The following is an 11,832-nucleotide window of genomic DNA, read 5'->3' on the forward strand; positions in this document are numbered from 1 at the left end:
TTTTTCCTGCACCAGTCCTCCAAGTGTTACACCTCCTTCCTGTAGCCGGTCTCATCATTGTTTGTGATGCATCCAACCACAGATGTGTCGTCCGCAAACTTTACAATATCACAGCCTGGATGGTTGGGTGAGCAGTCATATGTAAGCAGCGTGAACAGGAGGGGACTTAGCACACAGCCCTGGGGGGAGCCAGTGCTGAGGACTATGGAAGATGAGGAGACGTTGTGGATCTTCACAGACTGCGGTCTGTTGGTCAGGAAGTCCAGGACACAGTTACAAAGAGAGGAGCTCAGTCCCCAAAACAGTAATTTGTCAACCAGTAGGGTTATGTTAGGGTCCTCAAAGTGGGCGTAGAACCGGTTGAGAGCCTCAGGCAGAGAAGGGTCCCTGGGGCATTGTGCATCTCTGGTTTTGTAGTCAGTGATGCACTTGATACCCCTCCACATACTGCGTGGGTCCTGGGAAGAAAGATGACCCTGAATCTTCCGTGCGTATGTGGCTTTGGCTCTCTTTACACCTGCAGTCAGTTCGAGTCCAGCCCTGCTTCTTATGTGTAGTTTTTACATGCTTACATATATACACGCAGTTATTGTACCCCCATTTAGAAAGATAGAGACATCAGAGTGATCTTCGGACGTGGCTTCTACAGTCAACACAGACGCTCTCACAAACAAATCCCGACGTCGGTTTTGAATAAATCTATTTTTTTAACTTTAAATGAAATTAATTAATTATTTTTTTAAAATTAAAGTTATGCATGCATTTTGTCCAATCCTAAATTGTGAGTCTACACAACAACCAAAATAACGTTTCAACGAGTTGGGTTCACTGTGAATAACCCTTCCTGTCTTGGAGGAGGGGTGTCTGAGCGTTGCTCAGGTGCTTCTGGTTCTAAGACAACAATTTTCATTTCGACCTGGGGCCCGTTCTTCGTACCTCGCTAAGTAAGTTAGCCGGATTTGAATGTTGACGATTTCGCGTGATCTTGGATCGTTCGGTTCTCCGAAGCTCATCTGGGACTTGCTGTCATAGCAACAGATCCGTAAGCGTAAACCTGCTCGGGAGCAGGTTTACTTTATGTAAACAGGATTAGATCGCGGCCACTCAGGTATGTCCGCTGCAGTTATATGAAAGCAAGAGCGATATTTCGCCACTGTTTTACCATAAATAAATATTAGCAATGTAACTAAAGATAATGCAGCATTTGATTCTTTTATTGATTTCATACAGATACATACAGGTCATTTCCGAAAAAAAGGGAAATGTACTATTAATCATCCTATTACATGTAGTAGATCATGTCAGATGTAATTCATATTTTAGAGTAGTAATAGTAAATTACTACGTGCAATCAAGATGAGAGACCACGACTATAAAAGCGAAGGTGGATTTGGGAAGTCTGTCGCAGCCATGTCCTGTCCGTTTGTACGCGAGCAAGGAAGGTGCAAGATTGATAAGGAGAGTTTACAGAATTTAGCGTATATTGCGGGATAGACAGGATCCTTCAGCTCAGCGCGACAGTGTGCTCATAGAGAGATATCGATTCTCCCGTGAGGGTATTATTTACTTTCTCTCTCTCTCTCTCTCTCTCTCTCCCTATATATATATATATATATATATATATATATATATATATATATATATATATATACTTACTGTACTGTATATACTTACTCCCGACTTACTGTGCATGCTTCAGTCACCCCTTGCATGGGAACAGGTAAAAGTGATGGAGTGTTATGTCAAACTACACACAAAAAAACCCACAATGTCAATAAATGTCACAGTACAAAAAGGGGTGTGACGAGGGGGTGCAGGACCACCACCTGTCTTTATTTGCTCTGCCCTTTTCTTGGTTGCTGTTATAAACAAACAAACAGATTATTCCAGGGTCTCTTGTCATAGACTAAAAGCAATATAAGTGATAAATATTACCATTCTGTGGAATATTCTTATATTTCACTTTTACTTGTTCCCATGTTCTAGTGGGTCCTGTTGTGGCTCTAATGTGAAAGAGGATATGATGTAATATAATATAATGTGGTATAATATAATATCACATGATATAATGTAATATCATGGATCACTTACGAGTTTAATTTGTCAGCAACTTTCTGCCAGCCCTCTCTCCTTGCTTTTGCAGCCTTTGCAGTGTTCCCCTGCGTTTTAATTAAACTCTGAAACTCCTGATATCCCTCAATCAAGAGTTCTTGGTCTGCTGCCGTGATATACTGAGCGCGCTCCTTCGACATCTTCGCCGACCAATCACAGGGTTGCCGATCAATGTTTCTACTATTGATGCGTAGCCCCTTTTAAGCCACCCAGTGATCTCAGATTACTTCATCCAGCTATACTAATCGTCAACAACAGGTGTGTTCGGGGAACCGGATTAGCGAGCTCAAAGTTAGCGCGATGATTTGATCTTGGATGTGTCATTTGATCTTGGATGTAGTAAGCGAGGTACGAAGAACAGGCCCCAGGTGTACAAGATCTAGCCGGCTGTTGGACAGTCAAAAAACAGTCAAAAAAACCTTATAAATAATAGATAAAATATATATGTTCTCAAGTCAAAGTTAACAGAACACGAAGTGCTCACTGACTCTTCCGTTATGACATTGTTTGGCACACCCTTTTTAAACTGAACGTGAAAGAACATTTAAAGCAAATAATTTCTGCTCACAGTGGGTATTTGTTTACAAGACAACAAATCTCAGGACATGCCATTTTGGACCCGTTTATGAACACGTACTGAGGAGGCTTTTACACGTTTCTATTTCGTTTGTTCTCCAATTGAAGCTGCCAACTGTGTCTTTTATCTTTTTACTTCAAACCTGTTATTTATTTATTTTCAGAGGTACCTGGTTCTTAAACTTTCTCGATTATAAACGCTAGTGCTGGGATTGCATGTTTGCTTTCCAAAACCATTGGTGCTCCCTTGTGAGAATAATTTGCAGCTCAAGGAAGCAAACGAAAACATCACCGACCTTAAAGACTATATCCAAAAACTCTCTGATGAGCTGCGGTCAGCGTTTACATTACTGATAGGGTTACCAACTGTCCCTTAAAAAACGGAATCGTCCCGTATTTAGAAACAAAAGTACACGTCCCGTATTGAGCTAATAAGGGACGCACTTTGTCCAGTAATACAGTGAGAATCAAAAGTAGTCTATAACTTTTAATGGAATTAACTCTTTGTTTGAAAACATAATTCAGCCCCTCTCCTGGGGCCCGTTCTTCGTACCTCGCTTACTACATCCAAGATCAAATGACACATCCAAGATCAAATCATCGCGCTAACTTTGAGCTCGCTAATCCGGTTCTCCGAACACACCTGTTGTTGACGATTAGTATAGCTGGATGAAGTAATCTGAGATCACTGGGTGGCTTAAAAGGAGCTACGCATCGATAGTAGAAACATTGATCGGCAACCCTGTGATTGGTCGGCGAAGATGTCGAAGGAGCGCGCTCAGTATTTCACGGCAGCAGAGCAAGAACTCTTGATTGAGGGATTTCAGGAGTTTCAGAGTTTAATTAAAACGCAGGGGAACACTGCAAAGGCTGCAAAAGCAAGGAGAGAGGGCTGGCAGAAAGTTGCTGACAAATTAAACTCGTAAGTAATTTATTATATTATATTACATTATATCCTCTTTCACATTAGAGCCACAACAGAACCCACTAGAACATGGGAAAAAGTAAAAGTGAAATATAAGAATATTCCACAGAATGGTAATATTTATCACTTATATTGCTTTTAGTCTCTTGAAAAGAGACCCTGAAATAATCTGTTTGTTTGTTTATAACAGCAACCAAGAAAAGGGCAGAGCAAATAAAGACAGGTGGTGGTCCTGCACCCCCTCGTCACACCCCTTTTTGTACTGTGACATTTATTGACATTGTGGGTTTTTTTGTGTGTAGTTTGACATAACACTCCATCACTTTTACCTGTTCCCATGCAAGGGGTGACTGAAGCATGCACAGTAAGTCGGGAGTAAGTATATACAGTACAGTAAGTATATATATATATATATATAAATATATATATATATGTATATATATATATATATATATATATATATATATATATATATATAGACATATATATATATATATATCTAGAGAGAGAGAGAGAGAGAGAGAGAAAGTAAATAATACCCTCACGGGAGAATCGATATCTCTCTATGAGCACACTGTCGCACTGAGCTAAAGGATCCTGTCTATCCCGCAATATACGCTAAATTCTGTAAACTCTCCTTATCAATCTTGCACCTTCCTTGCTCGCGTACAAACGGACAGGACATGGCTGCGACAGACTTCCCAAATCCACCTTCGCTTTTATAGCCGTGGTCTCCCATCTTGATTGCACGTAGTAATTTACTATTACTACTCTAAAATATGAATTACATCTGACATGATCTACTACATGTAATAGAATGATTAATAGTACATTTCCCTTTTTTTCGGAAATGACCTGTATGTATCTGTATGAAATCAATAAAAGAATCAAATACTGCATTATCTTTAGTTACATTGATAATATTTATTTATGGTAAAACAGTGGCGACATATCGCTCTTGCTTTCATATAACTGCAGCGGACATACCTGAGAGGCCGCGATCTAATCCTGTTTACATAAAGTAAACCTGCTCCCGAGCAGGTTTACGCTTACGGATCTGTTGCTATGACAGCAAGTCCCAGATGAGCTTCGGAGAACCGAACGATCCAAGATCATGCGAAATCGTCAACATTCAAATCCGGCTAACTTACTTAGCGAGTCAAAGGAGCTTGGAAAGAAAGGCGTCTGGACTTCTTTAAGTTGCTTGAAGACGTTTCACCTCTCATCCGAGAAGCTTCTTCAGTTCTAAGGTCAAATGGCCGAGAGTCCCAGATTTAAACCCAGTGGGAGTATCCCCCCAAGGAGGGACAAAGGACCCCCTGGTGATCCTCTAATCACATGCGCCAAGGTGTGAAAGCGGGTGTGGTACCTAATCAGCCAGGGTTTCGGGTGAGCCCATTGTGAAACCTGGCCCCACCTTGTCATGTGAATTCCTGAGGTCAGATGGCCCAGGATGTGAGTGGGCATTAAGGCGTCTGGGGAGGGAACTCAAAACTGGATTATAGATGGCAGACAGTTGGTGTCGTAAACCACCGCCTCTGTTCAAAGATGGTCGCTCACCGTGGACATAGATGGCCTCTTTCACTCCTCTTTCAAACCATCTGTCCTCTCTGTCCAAAATGTGAACATTGGCATCCTCGAAAGAGTGACCTTTATCCTTAAGATGCAGGTGGACTGCTGAGTCTCGTCCTGTGGAGGTGGCTCTTCTATGTTGTGCCATGCGCTTGTGAAGTGGCTGTTTGGTCTCTCCAATGTAGAGGTCTGGGCATTCCTCGCTGCACTGTACAGCATACACCACGTTGTTCAGTCTGTGTTTTGGAGTTTTGTCTTTCGGGTGAACCGGTTTCTGTCTGAGTGTGTTGCTGGGTCTGAAGTACACTGGGATGTCGTGCTTGGAGAAAACTCTCCTGAGTTTCTCTGATACACCGGCTACATAGGGGATGACAACGTTGTTGCGTCTGTCTTTCTTATCCTCCCTCGCTGGTGTCTGATCTTCTTTTCTGTGGCTCTTTGCTGACTTTATGAACGCCCAGTTAGGATAACCACATGTTTTCAGTGCTTCCTTTACATGTGTGTGTTCCTTCTTTTTCCCTTCAGGCTTGGAGGGAACATGAGTTCGGTGACTATTACTCCAAGTTTATGTTCCAGAGGGTGATGGGACTCAAAGAGGAGGTACTGGTCTGTGTGTGTGGGCTTCCGGTAAACTTCAATGTTGAGGTTGCCATTCTCTTCAATGTGCACGGCGCAGTCCAGGAAAGGCAAACAGTTATCCTTAGTGTCTTCCCTGGTGAACTTGATGTTTTTATCCACGGCGTTAATGTGCGCAGTGAAGGATTCCACTTCTTGTGTCTTGATTTTGACCCAGGTGTCATCTACATATCTGTACCAGTGGCTGGGTACTCTCCCTTTGAAAGAGCCAAGAGCCTTTCTTTCCACTTCCTCCATGTAAAGGTTGGCTACAATAGGTGACACGGGGGAGCCCATGGCACAGCCATGTTTTTGTCTGTGGAAGCCTTCGTTGTATTTGAAGTATGTTGTGGTAAGGCAGAGGTCTAACAGTGTGCAGATCTGATCAACTGTCTGCCATCTATAATCCAGTTTTGAGTTCCCTCCCCAGACGCCTTAACGCCCACTCACATCCTGGGCCATCTGACCTCAGGAATTCACATGACAAGGTGGGGCCAGGTTTCACAATGGGCTCACCCGAAACCTTGGCTGATTAGGTCTCACACCCGCTTTCCTTCCTCCTTTTACTACGATGACCTGGATGACTGAGAATCTTCACAGACATACTTAGCGAGGTACGAAGAACGGGCCCCAGCTTTGTGACCAATGAGCTGACAGCACACTTATGACATTTCGAGTATGACAATTCAGATTACCGCTTATCTCATTGGTCGAGGAAAGGTCGCTTGCGGAGAAAATACCGGAAGACAACAGATGACCACAACAAGAAGCATGGCCAACAGGGAAACAAACGCTGACACTGCGGTGCAAGTCTCGGACGACAGTACACCTAAAGCTGGGCATACACGGCGCGATTTTTTCAATCACGTTATTCAGCTCCTGCTCAAACTGCACGATTGACTCGCAGGGGTTATAAGTTCATAGGTCAAGATGCAGGGTCTCACACTATACCGCCCGATGCTCTGATGCGACCTGAGTGCTCACACTGTGCGTCCATAACATGAAGGTTATAACAGAAAATCTGTCGCTATTGCTAATGAAAAACATTGATCAGGCAGCTGTGATTGAGCAGCAATGTAAATCCATTTACACGGTTGTTGTGGTCGTGATAATTTTGTGAGGCCACATCGAAAAGGCTCGGATGAGCTTTCCAAAGTTCTACAAGTTGTGCCTCCATGCTTGTGTCCAGATCACACGCTGCACGGCCGTGCTGCTCCGTCTTTTTCATCGACATTTACGTATTTGCGCGTGAGCAGTGTGAGTGGCTGCGGTGACACCCTCATGAGCGATTGATGATCGGGAGCTGGTCGTGAGGTGTTAATCGCTTCTCGTTACCCCACGTATACTACACAGTGCACGATGAAGGCCAAAATCTGGCAGATCACCAAAAAGATCGCACAGTGTAAGCCCAGCATTAGAGCAGCAATGTTTGTTCCCCTCAGAAAAAGAAAAAAAGGCTGCAAAAGTACTGGGAGGAATGGGAAAAGGAAAACACCTGGCTGGAAAAGTGCACGACAAGACCTATAAAGCACACTTTTTCCATAGGCATGCTTCTAATGGTGGGCACATGAAGAACATGAGGGGCGTGAAAGCTCGGGGAACCCTTAACCAATTTTTTGTCCACCAGGGGTCCGTTCTTCGTACCTCGCTTACTACATCCAAGATCAAATGACACATCCAAGATCAAATCATCGCGCCAACTTTGAGCTCGCTAATCCGGTTCTCCGAACACACCTGTTGTTGACGATTAGTATAGCTGGATGAAGTAATCTGAGATCACTGGGTGGCTTAAAAGGGGCTACGCATCGATAGTAGAAACATTGATCGGCAACCCTTTGATTGGTCGGCGAAGATGTCGAAGGAGCGCGCTCAGTATTTTTCGGCAGCAGAGCAAGAACTCTTGATTGAGGGATTTCAGGAGTTTCAGAGTTTAATTAAAACGCAAGGGAACACTGCAAAGGCTGCAAAAGCAAGGAGAGAGGGCTGGCAGAAAGTTGCTGACAAATTAAACTCGTAAGTAATTTATTATATTATATTACATTATATCCTCTTTCACATTAGAGCCACAACAGGACCCACTAGAACATGGGAACAAGTAAAAGTGAAATATAAGAATATTAAGAATGGTAATATTTATCACTTATATTGCTTTTAGTCTCTTGAAAAGAGACCCTGAAATAATCTGTTTGTTTATAACAGCAACCAAGAAAAGGGCAGAGCAAATAAAGACAGGTGGCGGTCCTGCACCCCCTCGTCACACCCCGGCTTTTTGTACTGTGACATTTATTGACATTGTGGGTTTTTTGTGTGTAGTTTTACATAACACTCCATCACTTTTACCTGTTCCCATGCAAGGGGTGACTGAAGCATGCACAGTAAGTTGGGAGGTATATATATATATATACATATATATATATAGAGAGAGAGAGAGTGTTAAGTAAATAATACCCTCACGGGAAAATCGATATCTCTCTATGAGCACACCGTCGTGCTGAGCTAAAGGATCCTGTCTATCCCGCAATATACGCTAAATTCTGTAAACTCTCCTTATCAATCTTGCACCTTCCTTGCTCGCGTACAAACGGACAGGACATGGCTGCGACAGACTTCCCAAATCCACCTTCGCTTTTATAGTCGTGGTCTGTCATCTTGATTACACGAAGTAATTTACTATTACTACCCTAAAATATGAATTACATCTGACATGATCTACTACATGTAATAGAATGATTAATAGTACATTTCCCTTTTTTTAGGAAATGACCTGTATGTATCTGTATGAAATCAATAAAAGAATCAAATGCTGCATTATCTTTAGTTACATTGATAATATTTATTTATGGAAAACCAGTGGAGAAATATCGCTGTTGCTTTCGTATAAATAAAGCGGACATACCTGAGTGGCCGCGATCTAATCTTGTTTACATAAAGTAAGCCTGCTCCCAAGCAGGTTTACGCTTACGGATCTGTTGCTATGACAGCAAGTCCCAGATGAGCTTCGGAGAACCGAATGATCCAAGATCACGCGAAATCGTCAACAATCAAATCCGGCTAACTTACTTAGCGAGGTACGAAGAACGGACCCCAGACCACGGCAGAAGCAGATATGGTATGTAAACACTGGTTTGTTTTTTTTTAAACCCTCTGGTTAAGGTTATGGGCATGTGCAGTGAATATCAGCGCTATGTGGCCAGAAGTGTGATAATATAATTTATTTTGTGTAATAAACAACTGCAAGGATAGATGATTACAACAAATAGATGACTAATACATAAAAGTAATACATAGAGGAATAATGATGATAAGTTATGATGCGTAATCATGGGAACAAGTGGGTTTACAAACGGCAGCAGCTGATTAGCATTAAAAAAGCTGAAATAATACCTCAACTGGAGCCAATTGTACTAAATGCACTAAATGTGCACTGTTACAAGAATGTTTTTCGTTCTATTGTTTTCTATTAATTTATATAATTTTAAGTTAAGCAGGACAGAGTTCTTTTAAAGAAAGATTTACTTATATTCTCAAAAGTTAAGCATGTTTTGTTTGTTAAGCATTCTGTTTAAGAAAGAGACCTGTTTTATTGTGTTAATGTTGTCATTTTGAGCTAAAAATAAATGGCTAAATGATCATTTGTTTCCCATATGGTCATATCACAAAGAATATGCATCTTCTTAAATCAACTTCAAGTCAAATGGTTAAAAAAAAATAATTTCACACACAAAAAAAAGAGCTACAAAATTCACCACACTGGCAAGGGTGAAGACAACTGGGTCGCCCGGCCCTGGCCACGAGGTGTCCCTTATTTATTTTTCAGGGAGTTGGCAACCCCACCCGGCAGGTGTGTCGCCGAACGGGGAAAAACGGTTAGACACATGAACAGGTTGGTGGTGTACCTGGGGCTTCTGTTTAGGACTATGCTTCCTCCTCACCGTCACCCAGCCGCCCTCTTTCCCCAGCTGCTTGGGGTCTGCCGGGGAACAGCTAGCGGGGCCTACGCTATCTTCGGCTGCACCAGCTACAGGGGCCTGGCTAGCTACGGGTGAATGAAGGGTGCGAAGCCGAGTCTCCAATTCAGTAATCCTGGCCTCCAGAGCTGCAAATATGCTACATTTGTTACAGGTATCATTACTGCTAAAGGAGGCCGAGGAGTAACTAAACATCTGACACAATGAGCAGGAAAGTGCAGGAGGGACAGGTGAAGTAGCCATGGTGCTAACGAGTCGGCTACGAGCTAAGCTAAGCTAGCGAAACAGTAAAGAGACAGTGAGTGAATACTTTGGCTATAAATTAGGTAGTGAGTACACAGAAAGTGTGCTTCGGATGAAGCACGTGAAGATTATACTATGAGAAAAGAATGTATTTTAAAGTTGTTAATTAAATTGCTATGCAGAAGCTTCATTCACAAATGTCGTTTTCTGAAAACAAAGCCGTCCTTTTTTACTTTTCACAAAGAACTCTGCCTCTTCTTCTCATCTGTAAAATTCATGGACAAAAAACAAGCTCTGGATCTGAATCATATGATTATTGAACTAGATCTGCTGGAAAACCCCTAAGTTATAACTTATTTTATGTCTTTTAATTATCTTTTTTTTTTTGCTTTGATTCTGTTCGGGGTTTGTTTTTATTTTATTTATTTGTTTATTTATTTGTTGCTGTTTGTACTTCCTGTTCATTATCTATCTTCTATATGTTGGAATTCAGCCTGTTCTGATACTATTTTCATGTTGGGAAAATAGAATCTCTGTATATATATATACAGTGGCGGTCCTAGCCTGTTTGGCGCCCTGGGCGAACACTCCCTCTGGCACCACCCCCCCCCCCCCCCACACACACACACACACACACACATACACATATGAAGAGAGAGAGAGTATGCATAGTATGCAAACGGCTACTAAACAGACATAATTTGTCATACAACGAGGACAGGACAAATCAACAATTGACACTGACTAATTACTATTATATTATTGTATATATTGTTTGGAGTTTAGTCTGTTACTGTTACTGTTACTATTTTTACCATTTCTTCTTGGAGGAACTGTAACCCACATAATTTCCTTAGGGATTAAGAAAGTATTCTGATTCTTAATGTTTTAGGATACATGACTTGCCATTATCCAATGACACATCTGCTTACCTGTAGCTTTTGCTCGTTTCTCCTTGTAGGAGCCATAATTAAATGTATTGAATTTTAATGATCACTGGGTTTTCATTTGTTTGGTTGCTATGGTGATGTGTAACGGGAGTCACGTGGGTGGTAGCGGTGACATTAAGAGGGCGTTGTCAGTCTGTCTTTCACTGGTTTGATTTTGACAGAGCAGGGCTGGGTAGCCGTAGTTTTTGTTGACCGCAGCACAACGAGTTTCCCCTTGTTGCATTAGAGATGTGATGTTTAAGGAGTTTGAATCGCGAGCCGATCACATTGCTCTGTAAACTTTTCAAGCACTTTAATAAACAAGCAAGCAATTCCACCTCTCGCATTATTGCGTAAAGTTGACAGCGCGTCAGGCAAATAGGCAGGCTCCATCCCCCGCCTCTAGCGACTGTGGAAGTCGCTACACTCCTCCTCTTCTTTTCTCTTTTTTTTAAACTTTAAAAACGGGTTGTGTGTGAGACTTTAAATCAACAAAATATAAAATATACATTTTAAATTGTTATTGATCCCTTTACCCCGAGTCCTAAAGTGTATATTTATTTTTTTTACTCTTAAATATTTATTGTTCGTTTACTTGCACTGCTGTAACTGGAGCCTCGTCGTCTCGTCTCTCTATATACTGGACTGTATGTAGCGGAGATGACAATAAAGTTTACTTTGACTTCAGCAGCGCGCAGGCGCACCGAGGGCTCTCGCGCTCACTTTTCACGTATAGAATTTTGAAAAAACATCGGTGCAAATTATAGGTCTGTATCATAATGTCTGGTGTTTTCGTTTTGTTGGTTTGTTTTTATTTTGTTTTATTTTGCGAGTTGGTTATTAGACGCTGCTCCAGCTAGCCAGAGAATCCCCCGCCGCCCCGCCCTCTCCT

This window comes from Oreochromis niloticus, linkage group LG9 (assembly GCF_001858045.2).
Source record: "Oreochromis niloticus isolate F11D_XX linkage group LG9, O_niloticus_UMD_NMBU, whole genome shotgun sequence".
Lineage (NCBI taxonomy): Eukaryota > Metazoa > Chordata > Actinopteri > Cichliformes > Cichlidae > Oreochromis > Oreochromis niloticus.